General features: G+C 43.4%; 1 protein-coding gene across 20 annotated transcripts in view; it reads left to right on the top strand.

Annotated features, from left to right (window-relative positions):
• The window catches only part of GRB10 (growth factor receptor bound protein 10), a 203,055-nt gene that overhangs the window by 95,900 nt on the left and 85,053 nt on the right, over positions 1–22,102 (top strand). For 2 of the 20 annotated variants that reach the window (XM_055115955.2, XM_063606237.1), the window contains one exon: positions 1,374–1,506. The exons of the other annotated variants lie outside the window; for them this stretch is intronic. The gene's annotated coding sequence lies outside the window, so the exon portion shown is untranslated. The remainder of the gene's footprint in view (positions 1–1,373; positions 1,507–22,102) is intronic. 20 annotated transcript variants of the gene reach the window in all.

Genomic DNA, 22,102 nt, shown 5'->3' with positions numbered 1-22,102 from the left:
CTTAGTACCTCATGTAAGTGGGACCATACACTATTTGTCCTTTTGTAACTGGCTTCGCTCAGCATGTCTTCAGGGTTCATCCATGTTGTAGCATGTGCCAGAATTTCCTTCCTTTTGAAGGCCAAATAATATTCATTGTGAAGATGGACCACATTTTATTTTTCCATCATCTGTTGAGGGAGGGACACTTGGGTTGCATCCACCTTGTGGCTATTGGGAATAGTGCTGCTGTGAACATTGACATACAAGGGTCTGAGTTCCTGCTTTCAAATCCTTGGGGTATGTATCTAGAAGTGGAATTGCTGGATTGTAGGGTAATGCTATATTTAGTTTTTTCCTTAACAATATTTATGAGATGTGAAGTTTTATTTTTAGAAGTTTGGCCTCTCAGTTTTAGGCAAATTTTGTCTGATTGTTGTTACTGCTCATAACCCAAGCAGAGATTCCTGGCCATGCCTCTCACCAGGAACACAATTGAGTAAAGATGCCCAAAGGGTTGAAAAAGAGATGTTGAAGTCTGTGTACAAAAGTAGATAGAGTTGACTCTGTAGAGAGCTCCCAAAGGCTCATGAGCTTAGTGGGCCCTGTGGTGCAGGGGTAACAGCCTGAGAGGCTGCCAGTGAATGCTGGTTTCATTTGAAACTCTGCTGTCTTGTGTACTGAGCCTCAGTTTCCTTGTCTATAACATGGGACAACAGTGCCTTCTTTGTGAAGTTGTTGTGAGAACTGGAAAGAGGCGTCTGTAAAGCACAGGATATCATGTCTGCCATGGTGTGCCCTTTTTAAGAAGTAACTCTTGCTGGAGAGTGCGAAGAAGTGGGTCTAATTCTGGAAGGCGGTTTGCTACTGTCTAACAAAAGCCTTGCAAAGGTCATACATTTAAACCCATCAATTCCAGGAATTTATTTCAATGACGTGTGCATGTGTGTGCATGTATATCCATTTCAATTCAATCAATAGCATATTCCCCTAGAATAAAGGAAATAGGGAAAGACAAGACTGATCAGATAAACATTACATACACTGATGATAGACTATTATTCTGTCTTAAAATATGTTAAATATCTAGTAATTTGAGAAGATGCTCAGATTTACTGAGTGAAAAAAACAGGGAAACAGGTTACAGTACTGTATGGTCCCAATTTTGTAGAAAGAGAAAATAAGAGCACAATATATGTTTTATATAATGATGTTTAATTTGGGTGGTGGGATTATGGGTGATTTTTATTCACCTTGTAATATAGTGCATTTAAAAATTTTGAACAAATGTAACAATTTTTCATAATGAAAATAAAAATATAATTACTATTATTTTTCATTTTATTTAAAAATACAATGACAGAACTTTGAATGTTTATTATCTAAACCTATAGGAGACAGGAAGGAACAAAAGACCCTGGAAATTCCTGTAAGTTCACCTCAGTAAGAGTTGGTTTTGGCAGCGATATAGTATTGGAAGAGAGAGGCCAGCAAAAGGAGCCATTAGAACTCACGGAGTCCAGCAGGGTAAGTCCATTTACCTAGGAGCAAATAGCATTACACCTCATTAGCCCAGTGGACATCAATCATGCTCAGAGAGAGGACTGAAGTCAGTGAAGGTTGCGTTATATTCTTTGCCCCCTGCTTAAGAAAGAAAGCAGCCAAGAGGATGACGTACGACATGTACAAGAGGGAAAATGAAAATAGGTCCTCTTGCTGGAAGGTGTGTTACTCTCACTCCCTAGAAAACTTACTGATCCAGGATAATGCCTTCCTCAAAGGTTTTGCAGTTGTCAAGAGATAGGGTGTTTTGTTATCAGTAATGTGTGGTTTTGATGTTGATACATCAGTCTGGAGCAATTTGTGGCACCACTAGTTGGAAAATGAATAGATGATGAGTTTGAAATTTGAGGAAGTTGACTTATTTCACTCTGAGTATTTTTCTTGATTTATTTCCCAAGAATATTTGCAGACCTTTGAAGACGAGGCAGTGTGTAGGCAGTGGGGAGAAGTCATGGTCTAAGCAGGTGGTGGGGGACACATCCAGTGGATCGCACCCTGGGAGGATGCAGAGGTGTGTCCCAGGCACGGGGAGGGAGAGAGCCTAAAGCTCTCAGGATCTGGGGGCTTCCCAATAGCAGAGAGGTTAGGAGCTGAGAGAGGGAAGGAAGACATTCATTGTCAAGTTTTTAGAGATTGACAGTCTATCTGCTATCATGGCATTCCTCTTGGGGTGAGAAATGTGTTTTTGTTATTGGCTTATTTGCAGTTTCTCAATGTACCTATAATGTGGTTATTCTTACAATGGAAAAAAAGTAATATAAATTAAAAATTTGAAATGAATGATTGTGCCATTACAGTGTACTCACCAAACTGCAGAATTTTCCTACTAACAGGTGCTCTGAGACCCCTGAGTTCAGTGCTCGGGGGAGTCTGAGGTCTCATCCCCAGGAGGACAGGCTTCAGTAATCAGTGCCAGCCTGTGGGTAGGTGAGGGATGAGTGGCTGCACACACCACAGATTCTTCATCCTGTGAGATCTCACCTAGCCTAGTTTGGGTGGAGACAGGATCTGAGAATTTAAGTTATTGGCCAGAGTCATTCAAGGTCATTCACTCTATTGAGAGATCCACTCTATGAGAGTTTGGCAGAGAGCCCAAAACTCATTTTTAGCATGTCCTTAGTCCCCTCAAATACCCCATCACAAATCGACCCTAGCCCCCTACTCTTGTATTGTTATCAGTGGCCTCGTGATGGATTGCAGAGTTTCTGTTTTTGGTGGTGTGTGTTTGTTTTTGAGACAGAGTCTCGCTCTGTCACCCAGGCTAGAGTGCAGTGGCACTATCTTGGATCACTGCAACCTCCACCTCCCAGGTTCAAGCAATTCTTGTGCCTCAGCCTCCCAAGTAGCTGAGATTACAGACATGTGCCATGACACCTGGCTAATTTTTGTATTTTGGGTAGAAATGGGGTTTTGCCATGTTGGCCAGGCTGGTCTTGAATTCCTTACTTCGGGTGATCTGTCCGTGCTGGGATTACAGGCATGAGCCAGGATTGCAGAGTTTCTGACCACAGACGAAGTGGTCCCACCCACCTGCTTCCCTCTATTCTCCATAACAGAAGCGTTGCAGAGTCTCTGCCCAGCTTTTTTTGTCTTCTGCTTGGCCAGAGACACTTTGTTGCTCCAGCTGGCTTCTCTTCTTTGCTGACGGCAACTGCTTGGGTCTCCCTTTCTCCTTGCTGGTGTGGTTGCTTTAGCCTTGTGGGCAGGGCAGGCTATGGTCCTGCCTGAAAGTGGAGACTGCTCTTCCAGCCTCTCTGCCTTCTGTGTCTGTCTCCTCTGCATGGTGTGTACCTCGGGCGCCCCAATCCCATGCCTGCAAAGCACACAAATTCATCATGCCTTTGTTCCGTCTGGAGAACAGGGCTGTGTGTGTGATTGTTGTAGTGAAGCCTCCTGAGCTGGAATCAAAACATTTTCCTTGATTGCTGGAGTCATAACCCAGGAAGTGTAAGTAGTTCATTCTCTCAGATGGAGACATCCTACACAAACACTTAACTCCTGACTTGAGGAATGTCTTTCAGGCTCTGGAGTTCAGGGGTCCTCTCCAACCCATTACGGCTGTTTTCTGACTTTAGTTTCTTTAGCTTCTTTTCTTGGTTTTCTTTAAGCCAGAAATACTGGTTATAGGCATGCAGCTTTAATTTGTAGCAATGTATTTGGTGCAATGCTTTCCTTTCTAGTAACAGGGGAAGTGTAGAAAAAAGATTGGAGAATGGACTATTTCAGAAGCACCAATTTCTTAGTGGAGAGACTGTCAAGAGGAAAAGACCAAAATTAGAAAAGAATGCCAATTATTAGAGAAGGTAAAATAGATCAAGAAAAAATTTTGTTTTTTTTCCTCCAAGAAGCCATTCTTAGCAACATTAGGTGCCGAGGGACATAGCCTGGCTTTGGGCTGGCTGTTTTTCTGTCTTTTGGTCTCTTCCAGCAATGCTCTTTGACTGGGGGTAAGTTAGGAATCACTTTGCACTTTAGATTCTTCGTTTGCATGTACCCATCATGCATAATTATTGGCAAAAATAATGATGCTGATGACGACTTTGAGGCCTGTGCTAGAACCTCCCTGCATGTCTTATCTTCCTCATCAGAGCTACAGATGGGAAAACTGAGGCTGAGAGGTTTGATAACTTGCCCAGAAGTCACAGACAGGTGTTAACTCAGTGGTGGAACGGGAATCAAAGCCAAAGTCCATCTCAGGTTTTAATTTAGAGGAGCCACCCTGCACACACCTATATGTATAAGCTGCCTGTTGCGAGCATTATTTTATATATTGTATTTTTCCGTTTCTCCCTAGATCATACATTTGTTGAGGGCAGTACACATGTCTTTCTTACTGTGACATATATACTGCCTGGTATATACCACAAGGTTCTACTATACTGCCTGGTCTGAAGTCATACTTCATAGATATTTAATGAATTCCTGAACTCACGTGCCATTAATAGACTTGTGGGCTCCAGAAAGGTCCTGAGCCCCTGCCTCTCCCCTTCTTGTGGGAAGTCCTGGTTACTCTAGGCAAGCAAAGGTAGAAACCAGTCCCTAGCGCCCTGTCTTCCTGCCGTGCCTTGCCATTCATGAGATATCGGCAGCAGTTTGGATGAGGGCATGATTGATGAGAGAACAGGAACTCAAGCAGGAAGACAGCATATTGTGTCATGATTCCTCTAATGTCCTCTTATCTAGTTCATCTTTTACTATGTTATCCACAAAAAATCTTGAAGATTTTATTCATTATATATATACGTGTGTGTGTGTGTGTGTGTGTGTGTGTGTGTGTGTGTGTGTGTGTGTGTTGTGTACACAGTTGTCCCTTGATATCTGCAGGAACCTCCTGCAAATGCCAAAATCCAAGGATGCTCAAGGCCCTGATGTAAAATGGCATAGTATTTGCGTATAACCTACACATTTTCTCCCCTATACTTTAAATCATCTCTAGATTACTTATAATACTTAATGCAATGTAAATGCTGTGGAAATAGTTGTTACACTGAATTATTTGGAGAATAATGACAAGAGAAAAGTCTGTACATGTGCAAGTACACTCTGTTTTTCTTAATATTTTCAATCTTCAATTGGTTAAATCTGTGGATATGGGGGGCTAACTGTATCTGTGCAGAAGTAACTTTTGTTAGTATCATTTTCTCATGGTGAAACTGTGCTATTTCCAGGGGTAACTTTCTTTTTCTGAAACGCTCAGCATAGTCCTGAAAAGTAGTGAATGTTGGTCTCCAGTTGCACACTGATGCCAAAGTTGATGATAATTGTGATTTCTGTGACTGCCCCCACCCCAGACACTAAATACCTTCTATTCGGGTTGAGATGCAGAAAAGCTAGGAGAAAAATCATCTATAATCTTTTTCCCACAAAATAACTAATGCCCATATTTTATTTCTGCCTTATGGAAATGGAGTCATGCCACACCAAATAATAGCATTTGTACATGTCATTAGTGATTATTCTGCAACCTACAGTTAAATTATGATAGTATAGTTTATTAGATATGTCATGATTTCTTACCTTCATCCCTGTTTCTTACATGTTTAAGTGACTTCTCCAGCTATAGTAGTAGGTTCCTAACCTATTAAGAACTTATGCTTCATATTTTAACCCATTGAATCTACCTATCATATGAGGTAGGCACAATTATTATCTCCATATTTATAGGGAAACTGAGGAAACTGAAGCCAGAAGTAGGGGAGTTGCCCAGATCACAGCCCTTGAGAGTGGCAGAGCTGGGATTTGAACCCAGGCTGGTGGGCTCTGGCCTCTAAGCATTTCATCCCTCTACTATTCTGCTTCTAGATTAGCCCTCCTTCCTTATCCACGTCCACCAGTATTTTCTTTCTTTTTGATTCCTCGATCGTTCAGTGGCTCAAACCAAGATTTCAACTGTAGGGATTGAGTTTTCCTTGGCCTTGAAAGCAGTAGATCGAATCCCTACAGTTGCCCCCGCTGCCTGGGACAGTGGTTTCCCTTTAATTGTGCTTATTCCTTCCTTTCCACTTTGAAGATCATTTGTCTTAATAAGGAAGATAGGAACAAAAAAGGCATTGAGGAGCCTGTGTTCTCTTTGTTTTGCCCCAGTGTGTTAGGCAAGCAGCAGACCTCTCCCTCCTGGTCCTTATTTGGAGCAGAACTGAAAAAGCCATTGTCATCCTTTGTAATTTTTCAAATCTCAGCTATTCTGGGCCTTCGCCTTCCCCATGCTCTGACAGTTCACGCCACTCTTTTGTCTGGTCCCCTTTGGCAGATAATTGGACTCCATTAATGTTTCATGTTTCCTTTAGCTGTCAGGATGCTTGCAGCTCAATAGAGGGCTTTATCCCAGCAACTCTTTCTGTTCCCCTGGTGTGTTTGCTTTTCATCCCGTTGCTCCGCTGTTTCCCTGTGTCTTTCATTCATTCGTTCATTCGTTCATTCATTTGTGAAACAAGTATCGGTTGCTCGTGTAGGCGATAGGAGGCCTGGGGCCCAGGCCCAGGGGATGCAGTGGTGAGCAGCGAGTCATTTCTGATTTAATGATCCACAACATATGGACCGTTTCCGTCCAAGGAAGTGCAAATCCTTTTTCGAAGTAGCAGAGTACAACTTAGAAAGAAATAATTCTTTCATTTCATTAAGATCAGTGATGAAAGAATACTTTTAAATTTCCCCTAGGTAGAAATGAGAATATTCTGTCTCCTAAAATCCAATGTCTGTATTATATTTTTCCACTATATTGTACTTTGCCTAAATTAACCTTTTTTTCTTTTTTTTTCTGTTTGTTTGTTTGTTTGTTTGAGACAGAGTTTCGCTCTTGTTGCCCAGGCTGGAGTGCAGTGGCATGATCTTGACTCATCGCAACCTCCACCTCCCGGGTTCAAGCGATTCTCCTGCCTCAGCCTCCTGAGCAGCTGGGACTACAAGCATGCACCACCACGCCCGGCTAATTTTGTACTTTTAGTAGAGATGGGGTATCTCCATGTTGGTCAGGCTGGTCTCAGACTCCTGACCTCAGGTGATCCTCCCGTCTTGGCCTCCCGAAGTGCTGGGATTACAGGCATGAGCCACCGCGCCCAGCCTTTTCTTTTTTTTTTTTTTCCTTTTTAACCACAATTAACCAGTACTAATCAGCCAGAGTCTAGTCATTCCAGATAAGTAGAATGCTTCCTTATTTTGGCATGAGTTATCTTTCTTATACAGTTTTAAACTCTATCCCCAAAGGAAGATGTCAAACTAGAGAATTTCAATTAGATTACAAGTAAAAAATAAAAAAAAAAACCCTCTGTCGTTTGCTACAGAATGTACTATTATTGCCTTCAGAAGCAATTTAGCAAGATTTCCAATATCACTTTTGTTAACATGGCTAATATTATATTCCCCACTATGAATTAATCCCATCTTTAAGGAGGTCCTCAAAAATGTTAGTTTCTTACCCATGGGTAGACACTGTGTGCACATTTGCAGTCAATCCTTACAGTGACCCTCTGAGGAGCAGACATTTCAGTGGTGTTTAATGCTCAGTGTTCAAGGGCGCCCCGAGACTCAGCAAGTGTTGGAGCCAGGAGCCTGCCTTGTGGTCTCCCCATCCCCAGCTATTTCCCTTACAACCTGCATGGACTGGCCACTTAACCCCTTCAACTTTGGATTCAGCCTGACCAAGAAAGTCTTTCACGATAGTCCTGAGTTGTTCAAAGGGTGAGGGGGCAATGACAAGAGGAAGTTAGTGCCCAGCCATTAACCTTCCCATCTTTGTGGATATATTTTTAAATGCACTGAAAAATAATTGCAGCAGGCTTCTAATCTACTTGCATACCAAATGGCTGAAAGTACCTTTGCATAACTAGTGTGCTTCCTCTTGGGGACTCAGCACCCTGAATGGGGACTCCCTGCAGCACCCCAGCTACTGATGGGGGGGATCAGCTAGATTTCTGCATCATGGCAAAATGGTTTCCCCACCTTGGAGCGGACAGGGCACTCCCAGTGACTCTAGACTGTCATTACTGAGGCTAATCCACTGTGGGTATTTGAAGCAGGGAGTGGTTTCGGAGAGAGATGAAGGCAAATTGTCTGGTTGGACTCTTCCTGGCCTCCACCCTCCAGCAGGAGCAGGCTCTGTGCATGGCCAGCTCTCCTTGGTTGGGAGTACTTCCTGTCACAGACTCACAGTATGCCCCTGATAACCTCCACCCCTGCTTCTGGTGCACTCTGCAGTGACCTGGAATCCATCTTTCCCTGTTCATGTGCTTGCCGACAGTTCGGTTTCTCCCAGGTCTCACTCAACATCTGCTCCACCTCTGCCCCCCCTCACCCACCCGACCCCCACCCTTGTCACTCACTGCCTGCCTCTGCACCTTCTGGCCATTCTGTGTGGTTGTCAGATTTTTATTTTTTTAAACAGTCTGGGAACACCATTGTCTTCTCTGAGAGTGGGATTCAGTGGCCTAGGAGTGAGTCCTCACTCTACTCTTTGGCATCTTCTCACGTCCTTCCTGTACACACATCACCTGGGCCAGCTGCATAGACAGCTTACCTTTCTGGAACCGATGTTTATTCTTGCCCTCCCCGGCCTTTGTCTATGGGCTGCCCCTAGCCAGGAATGATTTAACCTCTTTTGAGTGTTTAAGTTTCTCTCATTCTTTGGTCCTGACAAAGATGACACTACCTTCTCCCTGGATGTTTCTCTTTCTCCCTCTGCCCATTAAAAGCAGCTGCTTCCTCTTTGGTATCCCTTGTGGCTTTTTACTTCTCCCCCAGACCTGTCATACTTCACTTTATTAAATTATCAAATACATGTCTGTCTTTGCAGTTTATGTTCCTTAAGCCCAGGGATCATGTTGTTTTTTGTTTTTTAAATCTGGGAAAACTGAAAGATGTTGGATTTGTAGTTAAACCAGAGGAGGAATCAAGTTTTACTCATAGCTGTGTGGTGCTGAGTGTGTGTTTTAGCCTTGCTGACCTTGGTTTTCTCATTTGTGAAATGTGGCTGATAGCATTTAGCTCATGGTTTGGCATAAGGCTACTTAGATGCCATATGTGAACATTTGGCATAGTGCTAGATTCTTGTACTGTTCCTCCCTCCCCTCCACGGTTTCTCAATCTGAACCACTCTTTTTCACCAGCATACACTGCATTGAGCAGAACAGACGAGGAATACTTGTGAAATACAATACTGAATTTGGCTTTGTTGAGTGCTAAGTGTCTATGCTTCTTGGAGATGTGAGCAGTAAGTACACGATGTGTCAGACACACTTATTTTCACCTTCCATTTGGAAATAGAAATCTTCCCAGGGCAGCGCCCAGCATCCCACCAAGCACCAACTTCTCATATTCCATTGTGGTCTCTGCTGGCAGGACAAGGTACTGAGGGGGAGACTGACCTTACATCATGGGCAGCTGCTGTGCCTTAGAAGGACAGCAGATTTGTTGTTTTGTAGACACCATGCGGAAGCAGAGAAGAAGGTAGTGACATGCAAAATGGTGTCTTCCCTACGGCAGGATCCGCAGATGCATGGAGCTGCATCCAGGGTTGAGTGGAGACATGAAAGGCTTGGGCTTATGTGGGAAGCGTGCATGCAAGAGGTGGCGGGGGTTTCTCAGAGCAGAAAAGCCCAGGGCAGACGTTGAATTCGCTGCACTTCCTGGACGGAAACACTATTGGGATGGGCAAGGCAGGATTCAAGGCAGAGGTGTGAAGGCTCGCCATAGAGGAGGGCTTGTTGAGTGTCACTCCTGGAGCCTACAGAGTCGCAGGGAGGCCTGGCATGGTCAGGTAGACTTGGTAAGGCCTGACTGCTGGGGAATGTATCCTGCCAATAGATTCCTGGGCCTGGAACAGCTCTTCTTTGGACACATGCCATCCATTTTTGGAATAAGACAATCTGGCATTTATATACCTGGTGGGTTACCCTCTGGGCCTTTTTCCAAGAAACTAAAAGTTTGGAGATACAGCAGCCTCCAGAGAGTTTGGGAGCTCTGCCTGGCTGGCTGGCTTTCGGGAAAATTCTACCACTTGATTGACGGAAACTGATGAATCTATTTCCCACCTACTCAACTAACATGTACTGAGCACCTGCTGTGTGCCAGACTCAGGGTAAGGTCATGAGGCAAGGGCAGCTCCGGCCTTCTAGAAACTCAAGTTCACTGACAAAGGAAGGTATCTAAATAAAAAAATAAAACTTACATTTAGTGAGGAAAAAACTAAAGAAAATTATTAAAACGTAAGGAGGCAGTATGTGCAACTTTGGAGTTAGGCAGACTCTCCACTCTGTGTCTTGGTAGCCAAGTTTTTGGGTGCCTCAGTTTCTTCCCCTGAAATATATAAAAATGCCTGCTTGGCTGGTTTGGTAGGAAGATTAGGAAAAGCTTGAACTATGAGAATTGCCTGGCATAGGATCTGGTACCTTGCAGGTACTCAAAAAATGGTGGCTTTTGTTTGTCATGCTCATTAATAATGTAATGTTCTATCGAGAGAAACAATAAAAATCAAAACATGAGTCTTTTCCTCTCTCATGACTCCCCACTGTGAAATCTCTCTCCCTGTGCTTGTTCCATACTTTGTTCATCAAAACCTGGAGCATCCCCTCTCCCTGGAGCATTGTTCAGAAGGCACCTCAAAAATAATTATCTTAAAAATAGTAAGCATTCATTTTGGAACTGTCTTAGTCTGTTTGAGTTGCTGTAAGAAAATGCCATCAATTGGATGGCTTACAAACAACATAAATTTATTTCTCGCAGCTCTGGAGGCTGGGGAGTCCAAGATCAAGGTGCTCCCAGATCTGGCAGCTGATGATGACTCTCCCTCTGCATCACAGATGGCGTCTTCTTGCCGTGTCCTCACATGGTGGAATGGGGAAGGGTCTCTCCAGGGCTTTATAAGGGCACGAATTCCATCATTTGGGTTCTACCCCAATGACCCAATCACCTCCCAAAGGCCCCACCTCCTAATACCTTCACTGTAGAGGTTAGGATTTCAACACATGAATTTTGGGAGAACACAGATATTCAGACCCTAACAGGAACTCTGTTCATTTTCTGAGCCCACCCCCGGAGACTTGGAATCAGAATGCCAGGTGCATCTCAGGAACTGGTTTTCCCACCCCAGAAGTTCCTAGGTGGCCCCATGCATCTGGCGGTTTGAGGGTTACAGCTCTAGATCATCTGCCCCTTCAGGCCCGTCTGGAGTGTCCTGTTTTTCTGGTTAAACTGCATTTCCATCCACATTCTGGAAAACCAGCTCCTCTCTCCTGGGCATTTCAGTTTTTGGAGAACTGCCATTTCTTGGAATCGCCTGGTACTGTTCTCCTAGAATGACTTTTCTCCTGATGCCTTAGAATTCAGGCTCTTTTTAGAGCTGAATGCCCTCTACTTGACTGTCTTGTCTGTAAACAGAGATCTCGTTTTAAAACTCTTCTCTCTGCCAAGCAGTGTGCATAACCATCCTAGGAGAATTTCTGGCCTCTGGGATACTTTTATAAACTGGGAGCGTCATGAACTCTGCCAAGAAACTCTTCATCTGAGGACGCACACTGTACTCGACTCTGCACTTCCCTTGACTTCCCACTCATCCTTCACCTCTCTTGCAGAACACTGGGGCTTGGGATCCCTCCTTCGGGCTCCAGTACCCCTTGCCCTTGGGTGCCCACTCTTTCCTACGGGATATGTCCACCCCCTCATCTCTCCTTTAGTTGCCGCTTAACTGAAGCAGGTTTTAGCTTCTTTGTGGAGGGAATTATTTTTCCAGAAGTAGTAAAAACAGTTTCCTGTCCTTTCTTGCTATGTTATATTTAGCCTTGTAAATCCTTTTCCAAAGGTCGTTGCTTAAGACGTCACTGCATCGAGGTGGCAGGGATTTGTCTCTGTTTTGTTAACATCTGTATTTCCAATACCTGAAGTGATGTAGTTAGTGTTCAGCAAATATTTGTTGAATGAAGAAAAATATCGGGTAAATGAATGGATTTTAAATTTATGGAGTTAAATCCACAGAATCATAGAGTGTTAGCATTGGATGTGATGGTAAAGATTCCCCGGTGTCTAATTTACCTTTAAAAAATGGACTTTCTGAGAGAGCACAGTGCTAGTGAGTGACAGAAATTTGGACCATAACCTGGATTTTCCCTCTTCAGTTCCAGTGTTCTCAGGCTAATATTTTTAGGGTTCATGGAAAATGAGAACCTTCCAGAATGACAAGTTATTTATATAGTTTCTTGTACTTCTGCTTCTCCGTGATTTGTGATGTAATAGAAGAGTTAGGAATTGAAATAAAAAGCCTGAGAGGAAACAGATCAAATGGCTAAGGAAGACTTGGGAAAGATAGAGTTAATCCTTTGCTCTTTTTGAGTAATATTTTGTGGGTATGTTTCTCTGTCACTCCCGAAGTGTCTTTTGAGTAGTACAGATAGAAATTGCTTAGCTGAATCTGTGCATATTAAATGCAGTTTTAGCTTAGGTTTTTGGTTCTTGCTGGGCAGGCTGTAATGTTTTGGTAGTGGAAAATTTGTTTCCTGTGTTGTATAGGCTCTATGGTGCAGAGTCCAGGCAGTCATAAAGGGCCTGACGGGATCTTAGTAATGCCCAGGTGCTTCCTTGCAGCAGAGTAGCAGGATGAAACCAAGGAAAAGGAAACTTTACATGCTTTTCTAGGGGATGCTCACTGAACATTGGATGCCAGGTCTTTGATGAAATCACTAAGATGAATTGCTTTCCTTATTTTTTTAAAATATAATAATTGTACAACTCCCTAAACCACAATTAAAAAAAAAATCTCACTGGAATCAAAGTACAGAGTGATTAATTATTACCTTACCTTTTTTTTTTTTTTTTTTTTTTTTGGTGATGATTGAGTTGCAGTTGTCTGGCCGCCAGGCTATCTGCATTTGATTCTGAAGTTTGCCTTAGACTTTAGCCTTTGCTACCAGTTGTCCTGGGGAAATGGGTGAGGGGCTGTTGGCCCAGCTGTGTGTAAAAGGAGATAGACTTTCTACATTTTTATAAGTTTAATTTAATGAGCCTCCACTGGCGGCGGCACTTTGCATGTGTCATTAAAGATAAACAGTTTTTTAAAATCCCACCTGCCATGTTCTGCAGGATTGGTGGGGAAGCATACACATTTATACTGAAAATTCTTATTTTTCTAGGAAGAGGAATCTATGTTTAGTGTAACTTAGGAAATGACTAGCCTTGTCCTGGTCCTTTAACAAGCCAATCTGCTTGGCATCACCTGGAGGGTAACCTGGGAACAATTCAATTTAAAAACTGCGTTTGTTTTTTAATTATTATTTTTAATTGTGGTAAAATATACCTAACACAATTTACCACCCTTAACATTATTTTTTATTTTTTGTTTTTTATTTATTTTTTTGAGATGGAGTTTCGCTGTGTCACCCAGGCTGGAATGCAGTGGCATGATCTCAGCTCACTGCAGTGTCCACCTCCCGGGTTCAAGCGATTCTCCTGCCTCAGGCTCTTGAATAGCTGGGATTACAGGTGCACACCACCACACCTGGCTAATTTTTGTATTTTTAATAGAGACAGGGTTTCGCCATGTTGATCAGGCTGGTCTCGAACTCCTGACCTCAGGTGATCCACCCGCCGCGGCCTCCCAAAGTGCTGGGATTACAGGCGTGAGCCACTGCTCCCAGCCCATCCTTACCATTTTTAAATGCACATTTCAGTGGCATTAAGAACGTTCACATGGTTGCACAACCTTCACCACCATCCATCCATAGAACTCTATTCATCTGGCAAAAATGAAACTCTGTACCCATCAAATAAATAACACCCCATTTCCTTCCCTAGCCCCTGGCCACCACCATTCCACTATCTCTAGGAATTTGACTACTCCAGGGACCCCATGAGCAGAATCAGATAGTGTTTATCCTTTTGTGACTGGCTTATTATGTCCTCAAGGTTCTTCTGAGTTCTAGTGCGTTTCAGAGGCACCTTCCTTTTTTGTGGCTGAATAATATTCCATTGTGTGTATATGTGCCACATTTTCTTCATCTGTTCATCTGTTGAGGGGCACTTGTGCTGTTTCCGCCTTTTGGTTGTTGTGAATAGTGCTGTTGTGAACAAGGGTGTACGATTATCTGTTCAAGTCCCTACTTTCAATTTTGGGGGGTATATACCTGCTTTTACTTTTTAAAAATAGAACAAAGAGAGAAAAACAAATTTGTATTTCTTCTAAGCTTTGAAGATATTTAATTATTGAATATGAATAAGCCCAAATTTCCCCATTGCAACATTTCAGTGTGAGCGTTGAGATTTAACAGATTTATGTTTCCCTCCCCTTTGAATTGGACCAGAAAATATATGCTGACAGTTACTAATTAATAAAAACCATTTTCTGTCATGAAATCTCATTCCTTAGGCCACCTTTCCTCTCTGATTCAAATATATTTTCCAAAGTGTAAATACTCATTTCTGATTTAAAACTTCAAACCACTGCTATAAAGTGACAAGCCAAAAAGTACAGAAACAAAGTAGTATATATATTGGTTTTTAACTTGTCAAATACTTGACTGGAAATACTAAAGGCCTGAAAGATAAAAAGCAAAAATGGGGGTCATCCCTTTGTTCGGGTGATGTTGAGCCGACATGATCATTGATTTTCAAATAAGGTTACCAATCCTTTTCACACACTTACCCAAAAACATCAAATAGCAGATATCATGGCTCTGACCCTGCCTGAGGGCACGTTAATGACTTTTCCCACCTAAATCCCAGAGCCTGGGGAAAACGTCAGCAGAGGTGTAGGCCAAAATGAGCAGAGCCTAGCAATCTACCCAAACAGATGCAAAGGCAGGCTGCCACCTGCCAAACTCTCTTCCTCACTGGAGTGACTCACCACACTCTGGACAAAGGGGTCAGGGGCTCCTAAAATTGCTGTGTTTAGCCAACTGCTCCAGGCGTTCTGAGGTGAGCTACGATCCCTTCTCAAGAGTCTCTGGATTCCCTTATGCCCTTCAGGTCCCTTCCCAATATCTTGGTTCCCAAGGTGGCCAGTGCTGGGGGGCAACAGAAACATTGGGTTGAGTGGGTAGCAGGGCTGCCTACAGCCAAGGAAAGCAAAGCCCCCTACCATCTCCTGCTCTGTTTCTTCTAAGGATCACCTGACACACTCAGGATTCATCAACCCGGGGCTCAGAGACTCCTCTGCTCAGCACTGACACACCCAGAGTCAGAAATTCTATTAGGTTGGCAGCCCTGGCTGGTGAAATTAAACTCCTACCAGGCGCAGAAGCAGGAAGGCTAGGGCAAAATGACTTAAAAGGGGAAGTTACACCTCACATGGAAGGCAAGGGTGCAGCCCCCGTGAAACATGAAAAATGCAAATGGAAACTTGAAGAAAGCATGTCAAATGTTTACTTTCGCATTTTGAAGGAGCCCCATAAACTCAAATACACTCAGATGCCCAGGCAGTCTTTTCAGTGCTTCGTGGCAGGCTCCGTGTGCACACAGAGGAAAGAGGCTCATAAACCAGATTATTCTGGCAACAGAATCATTTCCTGGTTGTTTCGTTGTAAGAATCCTCTCTCCTTCCACAAGGGAGATATGATTTTAGCAGCTCATTTGTAAAATACAGGTTTTTCTCTATCCACTGTTAACAGTCACATTTTCAAGGAAACAAAGAAGAAAGGGTCTGGAGAGCCTTAAGGTCGGGCGGCATCCTGGGAGCCATAAACACCATCGCCCTTCGAGTTGGGACTAAGAGGAGGCCGGAAGACTGGAGCAGCTTGCCTGAAGTCCAAAAGGGCCAGGGTTGCAGCTCAGGGCTCTCTGCATATGCGATGGTAGTCTTTGGGGTAGAGCCGGAGGCTTCTCCGTGGAGGGGCTCCCCTTCTTGTCTCCCAGCCTTCTGCACCCTGCCAGGCAGCTCATGAGCTGTGCCTGCTCTGTGCCTCATCTTCGTGGTTGTAGACTGCGATTTGGCTCTCAGTCGCTTCTTAGTTGCTTTGAATCTAAATAGCAGCCATAGATACTTAAACACTCAAAGGTCGGGGTAGTGCTTTATTTAGAAAGAATGTGTATATTTAAATGTAGCTTTAAGGAGGGCAGAGGACAGATTTTATGAAAGCAGAGAATCAGTAGTCTCCATATTTTGTGTTATCTGTAGAATTGTTGAGTAGGGCCCTGGATCTGTAAGTCATATTGGGATCTTCTTGGAGGAGGGTCTGGATGGAGTTTCAAGGTAGCAGAAGAAAATGCCCCTGCCCTCAGGGAATTGGATATAGGATTAAGTATGCATGCAGCCTTCCTGGATACACTAGCCTGCATTTGTCTTAGGAGAAGAAAAAAAACATTCTAAGAAAAATAATTAAGAAACCACCTGTAAATAGTAATCAGGAACAAGTGAGTGTAGCCTCAGCAGACTGAGAGGATCCTTGTGATTTTAGCTTTGTCTAACTATGTTATGCCCAGGATATATGTTTATTTTTGTCCCATTTTATGTCATCATGAACTTTGAATATGCTTTTGATGGCGATTCTGCCCATGTGGCCTGTGGGTCCTGGGAGTCGGAGTGGAGACTTCTGAGTCTCCATAGGCACCAGCACTGATTGGAGCCCTGCCACCGCCCATTAGCATAGGCCACGACTCTTTTGCAGATGTGTCTGTACATAATGAAAAACCAAAAAACGTATATTCTTACAAATTGTTAAATTCATCAGTTTGTTGATATGTGTTTTCTCAATTACTAGAGACTGAAAATGGTGGTTCCCCTTGTCTTTTGTGAGCTGGGTAGAGAGGAGAGGATGCCATTTTCAACAAAGGTTGGGAGAAGGAAGTTTCTCTTATAAACACTGAAAGCCAAGAGTTAAGACTGTGTAGCTCTTTCTAGGTACAAGGATATTTATATGCATTTGCTGGACAGACTAATTCTAGGGATTTTATTTTCTGCCTCAAATCCTGCCTGTGTGTAGGAACCCGTGAAATAAAGCATTGATTCCATTTGTATTTTTATTTGGAGTTGTGGTTAGGTGGTTTGCTTTTGTGTTTGCTGAATATCTTTAAATACCATAAATATGATAGAGAAGAATACTCTAACCATATAATACCTGGTTTTCTTATTCTACTTACTTATGTCCAAACTCTATATATGGGAAATTAAGTGCATGTGACTAGAATACATGAGAATAGAAGATGAATTGTTGTTCAAAAAGCTATTTCAGTAGAAGGTTAAGTTATATTTGCACAAAGTTTTAATTGGTTAGAAGTTAACAGAAATTGCTTGCCAAGTGAACATGGTCTAGTGGAAAACACTTTTGCAGCCTGACCTTCACTTCTTTTCTAGATAGAAATGTGTAAGGACTTTGGCTTTTGCACATGTGTTAGAGACTTTTCATGTAAAGTGCCACTTATCTGTTTCTTAGGGACTGAATCTGCTTTGACTTAATGATATACCCCCACCCCAGCTGTTTATGACTTAACAGGGTATATCTTCCATATGAAAATGGGGGAAGGGGGTAGTGGAAAAAGCTCTGAAGGCATCGCACACTGATGGAAGCTTGTGTAGGTCTGTGAAGAAGGGATCGTAACGGAGACGTCCTAAACACATGGTGCAAATAACATGTCCTTATGGTGCCAAATCATTTAGTAAAGTGAATCCAGTGTCATCTTTAATCCCTAAACAATGTAAAGAAGACACTAGATGGTGCTGTAAACTAAGAAATGTATTGGTGAAGGTGGTGAGATGGTGCTAGAAGTTAAATCCTCTGTCCCCGGAGTTTCTCTGTCCTCTTTGCCTTTTCCTAGTCAGCACACCTAGCCTGCTGTATGGAAGACATTTACTCGTGATGATTTATAAGCCCAATGCAAATGTGTTTCCCTGGGTTTATATCTATTTTAAAACTAAGCCAGCCTCAGTTTGCTAATGACAGTGAAACTAGATGAGATGTGAATTTGAGATCAGACAAGCTACTCAAATATTTGGGGCAAAGTTAATACCCAGTTTTGGACTGGGTTATTTAAAGAAGGAAAATAACTATTAATAACATGATTGACAGCCATGTTGTTTGACCTATATTTGTGCAGAAAATACATTCTTATAAATCTGTCTGAAGTGAAATTTTATATATAAAATTATTTTTTTCTTCACCTTTCACTATTCCTCCCAGTGGGGCAGCCCCATGGAAAATATTTTGGCGTCAAGTTAACATTAAATAGACAATCTGAATATTCACTGCGAGAAGCATTTGTTTACTTGTTTCTCCCACTTCTGTTACGTGGCAGAAGGCCTTTCACAAATGGGTGATTATTGATCCACTTGGATTCATGGGACCAGACAAGAATTTTGCAGTTGACCACACCCACAGAGGTGGCACACAGAGTCCTTACTGAGGTAGACCAGCTGACAGAATAAACGCCATAGGGATGCTTGTAAGAACTCAGTGTGATTTCAGTCGTATCTTAATGTAGTAATTAAAAAAAAATTGGTGTAGAATATGAAAAATTGTCTTCTTTTGAATCAAACCTTTAAAACCCCTGTTTGGAAGATTTAACTGTCGCTCTTCGTTAGAATTTAGTGAAGCTTACAAGTCAGAGAACCATAATTGATTTTATTATCTAAACAGATAAAATGCTAATGAACCCCACAGGACATTTTACAGTTGTTTCTAAAGTATGGCATTTTAAATTTTCTAAAAAGTTTTATTTTTGCTGTACTGGCTCTGGAAAGTATGAAGGTTTGAAACATCCAGATAGAGTGGTTGGATTCAGTTTATGAAGATTATAACCTATTGAGTTACCAGATTGACCTGGCTTTGTTGAAAATATTCATGATTGAATGTATTAAAGTAGAAAATAGTTGTACAAATAATCCATCTCAGAGGAGAGTAAAAGCATTTTGAGGATATGTGTTGTGTTTATATTTTGGCATCTATTACCTTATATTTACTTTGAATAATGACAGAATTACTTTGCATTTGACCTAATTGCAGAGCTATGACCCAGGAATGATCTGGTTGACTGACAGAAGGCTTAGCAGGAAAAGGACAGGAGACCCTGGGGGCTGCTTGCCTGGGGAGCACAGCCAAGGGGCTGTTGGGAATGCATAGAGAGAAATAACTGCACATGAAAATTCCCCAGAGGGAATGAAAACATGTTATTTTCCTAGAAGAGAACAGTCTCAGAGTAGGAACTGTACCACTGTTTTTATTTCCAAAGCAGGATTAAAAGCCTGGCATTGAACTGGCAGAGTGGCCCCACAGCACACGTGTATTTGTGTGCAAGTGTGTGCATGTGTGTGGACATGTTCGCACGTGTGCACGTGTGTGGCATTGAGACCAACCTGCATCACCCAAGACTGACTATACTTACAGTGAACTTTGTGTTTTGGCCAGTATTGACTTTTAGATGGCCCACTGAGATAGAAATATTGAGCTGTTAATACAGTAAGTTAAGAGTGGCGCTCGTGCTAATTGTTTTGCAGAGCTTCAATTAAGCAGCTATTCCCTGTCAGCTAAATAGGAGTGTAGGAGATGAGTGGGTGCATGATGCATATGTTCTAGAACTTTCCTGAAGCCCCAGATTCGTGGTCTCCACTATAACTTTTCCTCAAGATGAATGCAGCAGTCTCAATAAATACAGAACTGAGGTCTTGTCTTTGGCAGGCAGAGTTCTCTGGACTGCAATTTTCACTCCAGCAGTTGGCAGTGAGGCTCTCCTCTCCCTGAGGCCACAAGCCTTCTGGGCCTCGGGTAGCTCAGGCAGGTACATGCCTGCCCCTCCAGGGGTCCTGATTTTTTGCCAACCAACTCTTCACCACCTCACCTCACCCCAGCTATGAGCAAGAGTTCGCCTGCTGACTCTGAGTGTTCTTCCTTGTGATTAATTATTGATTATGCAGTAATTATTAATTATTGATTCAGCACTTTGTCCTTTTAATATCTGGCCAGGATTAATATTTGACCACTCACAACCCGAACCATGGCAACATCTCTCTTCTTCCCTCCTTCCACACAGATCCTGGGCACACAGGGCCCTGCTTGCTGCGTCTCAGCTGCTGATTTCACCCAGTCCGCATCTTCGGATCCATCTGACCCCTGTTTTTCTAAGGCAACCTTCCTCTTCCAGCCTGATGCTCCCCAGCCCCTGCCCTCTCCCCTGGCCCTGGTTTGAATGTGGCCTCTGTTCTTCCAGCAAGGGCTATGCTGGCCAGGCCTCAGTGATCTCATCGCTGCCATTTCAGCAGCCTCCCTTCTGTCCTCACCCCTCCCTTCTATCTGTCTGTCTTCACCAGGATCTTGAGCGTGATCTGGCTAAACCCTGCTCCTACTGTCCCACCCACTCCAGAAGCCCAAGCACTACCCCCGGGGGTGACCCTGCCCACTCCATACCCCCTCTGCACTACCGTGGTTGCCCAGGACTTCCCTCCCTCATTGTTGTTGTTTTGTTTCCTTATGTCTTGTCTTGTTATGCCCTTTAGCCTTGAGAGATGAGGGGAGCCCTTTAAAACAAAGGCCTTCCTAACCAGAGGGCAGAGTGCCCCTCTGAAGCTTCTGTGAGGAGCACACACCTGGTAGGAGAGAATGAGGGATGCAAAGCTTATTTTCAATACCGCTTATGTGACCTTGGGCAGGTGATTTAATTCTTCCAGGCCTATTTCCTCAGCTGTTAAGCCAGGTTAATAACGATCACTTTTTGTTATTTTGTAAGAAATAGATGAAATAGGGCTAATAAATAATATCTTCCTGTTTACTGTGTGCCAAGCTGTGTTATAAAGCAGATAATAACTAACCTAGTCCTTACAACCCCCCCCAGTGGGGTGGACACTATTGCTAAGCTCATGTTAGAGTTGAGGATGCTTAAGAAATAGGAAGCCCACGTCCTGGGCCCTGGGCCCAGAGCTAGTAGGAGCAGGGCAGGGTGAGCAAGTTTGCAAGTGCCGGTCTCTGCTTTCCTTCCTACCAGTGTAGCCTTTGGTAGGAAGAGGGTCTTGCTGTCTGTGACCCTGTGTGTTAAGTGGGTGTAACTTGCAGCTATTCTGGGAGCAGAAGAGAGGACGAATTATGTGAGCTTCCATCATTATTTGCCATGTTGTCAAAAAGCGAAAAATCTAAAAATGCAGAAGAAAGGAGTCAATATTATTAGAATGTATTGGGTTACACGTACAAAACTCACTCAAATTAGCTTAAGCACAACAACAACAAAATTATTGTATGGATGCAAGAATGTTTTACCAATCTTCCCTGAGCAGGAGTGCAGCCAGGCCTTAGGAAGCACCGGAAGCTGCACAGCCCTAGCTCCTGGCTCCCTTTCCCCGTCCCACCCCAACCCCTCCCCATCTCCATGTGCTGGGTTGTAGCCCTAGGTCTCTGTTTCTCTGGAGAAACAGACCCATTAAATAGGCTGTATACAGAGAGAGACACATGTGTTTTAGGAATTGGCTCATGACACTGTGGAGGCTAGCAAGTCCAAAATCTGCAGGGCAGGCTGGCAGGCTGGACATCCAGGGAAGAGTTGCAGCTCAGGTCTGGAGGCAGAATTCCATCTTTCCCCTTGGAGGCTGGTCTTTTTCTTCTATTCAGGTCTTCAGGTGATGGGCTGGGGCCCTCTCACATGAGAGAGAACAATCTGCTTTACTCAAAGTCTGTGGTTTAAATGTTAATTACATCTAAAAATACTTTCACAGCATCTAGTCTAGTGTTTAGCTAAAACCCGGCACCATGGCCCAGCCAAGTTGGCACATAAAACCGACCATCACTGTCTCTGCGTGCTCATTCCTCCCTTTCTACAGTGCGTTTTCCGCCGCTCTCTCTCTCTCACTTACTCTCTGTGCCATTGTGGCTTCTCTCTCTGCATCTGCCCCATGCCTTCCTCTGTGAAGATGGGCTTCCTTCTGCACTCTGGCCAATCGAGAGGATGGGTGGGCACCCGAAGCCCTCAGGCATGTGTTGTAGTAGCAGCCACACACAAACCCCTGCCACAGTGTCAGCCCCTACTTAACCTTTCTGGGCTGGAACCAGTGTCAGTGTTGGGTGCTGCTCTGTTTCTGTCTCTTGTTTCACTTCTGGAATCCCAGGGAAGGGAGAGTCCTGATCCTGGGAGACACCTGTGATTCAGTCAGCTGAGTCCAGGCCAGTGG

This window comes from Pan paniscus, chromosome 6, assembly GCF_029289425.2.
Source record: "Pan paniscus chromosome 6, NHGRI_mPanPan1-v2.0_pri, whole genome shotgun sequence".
NCBI lineage: Eukaryota > Metazoa > Chordata > Mammalia > Primates > Hominidae > Pan > Pan paniscus.
This window is presented reverse-complemented; position numbering and strand designations above follow the sequence as displayed.